Here is a 1,809-nt window from a genome sequence, read left to right on the forward strand (position 1 = left end):
AGAGAGAGAGAGAGAGAGAGAGAGAGAAAGAGAGAGAGAGTGATAATGCTAATAATAATAATAAATTCCATTAATTATTCTTAAAAATAACTGATGTTACATTGGATGTTTAACACCTATGGTCTGTTCTTTTCAGTTGCACTGCTGAACTGGTGCAATAAGTTAAAGTGAGAAAAATATATGTTTTCTCACTCTAATTTATTGCACCAGTTCAGCAGTGCAGATGAAAAGAACAGACCACTTAATGTAAATTTTTTTATATATAAACAAAGGTTAGATAATCATTCACTAATAAATCGATGTTCGATTCTTATTTTTAATATAAAATATCGATTATTTTCTCAATATTTTCGAGTGTCTTCTATGTCGATAGTTGATTTTTTTACTTCAATATTATTACATTTCTTAACTAGAGGTCTTTAGCCAGAGACAAGCCTAAGAACGGTACCAGCTTGATTTTAGTGGCCAGAGCTAAGCGCATTTTTGAGACGTCATTTAAGAAAGTGCGTTTTTACTACGTTTGTTAGGCGCATTTTCGCGGTGATAACGATAAAATGCGTCTGCTTCATGCCCGCCCTTAGGGCCTTCACACATGAAATGACATAACTGCATGTGCATAGCATAAGACTGTATGGACCAATGAGCATCGAGTATTTAGCCACCATATTGATGCTTGATGCTCAATACTCGATGCTCATTAGTCCATGCAGTCTTATGCTATGCACATGCAGTTATGTTATTTCATGTGTGAGGACCCTTATCGTCGGTCTACAACCTCGCTTTAAGCTTTAAGTCGTAAGCAACTGACCAATCACAATCGATTATTCTTGAGACGTAATGGCTCCTGCACACAGGACGCGGTAATGCTTGCCGCGTGCGGGAGTTTGCGCGACAGCCAATCAATATGCTGCTTTCCATAATAACCTTTTAGCTCTTACGGAAAAACAATATATTGATTGGCTGTTGCGCGGACTTCCGCCGCGTGGCAAGGATTACCGCGTCCTGTGTGCAGGAGCCATAAGGAGAATAATTGACTGTGATTGGTCAGTTGCTTAAGGCTTAAAACGAGGTTATAGACCGACACTAAGACACTACCCGATCTACAATAGATGGAGTAAAACCAGCGGCAGCTTGTTTTCATGCTGGATTGCTTGCTGGATGGAAATACTCTGATTGATGCATTTCTGAAGACGGACTAATCAAAATAGAGTATTTCGGGCCTTAGACCCGATGGGTCTACAATAGATGGAGTAAGGAGTAGGAGTAAAAAATAAGTAGTAAGTAAACAGACCAATCACAATCGATTATTTTTGAAACATGAGAATAGAATTGGTCAATATTCTTACTGCTTATTTCTTACTCTTACTCCTACTCTTTACTTCATCTATGGCTATGTTCAGAAATCCTACTCGATGGATAGAGTTACTTTAATAAACCAATCATAATAAATAAATCTTAGTTACTTTTGCCCTGATTGGCTAATTAAATGTACACTCGTGGTCTAAAAGGTTTGTGTGCCGATTTTTTGTAGATTTCGGAACGCGTCCCAACTTCAGGAGAGAGACAACCACTGCTTGACACGCCAGCGCCGCCACTTATTACGAGAGCAGAAGGATGGCATATACCGTATATGCCATCCTTCTGCTCTCGTAATTAGTGGCGGCGCTGGCGTGTCAAGCAGTGGTTGTCTCTCTCCTGAAGTTGGGACGCGTTCCGAAATCTACAAAAAATCGGTGCATAAACCTTTTAGATCACGAGTGTACTCTACTCACCGAGTAGGGTTTCTGAACACATCCTATTATGGCTGGG

This window comes from Odontomachus brunneus, unplaced genomic scaffold (assembly GCF_010583005.1).
Source record: "Odontomachus brunneus isolate Ranch 3 - 2012 unplaced genomic scaffold, Obru_v1 Obru_scaffold_072, whole genome shotgun sequence".
Lineage (NCBI taxonomy): Eukaryota > Metazoa > Arthropoda > Insecta > Hymenoptera > Formicidae > Odontomachus > Odontomachus brunneus.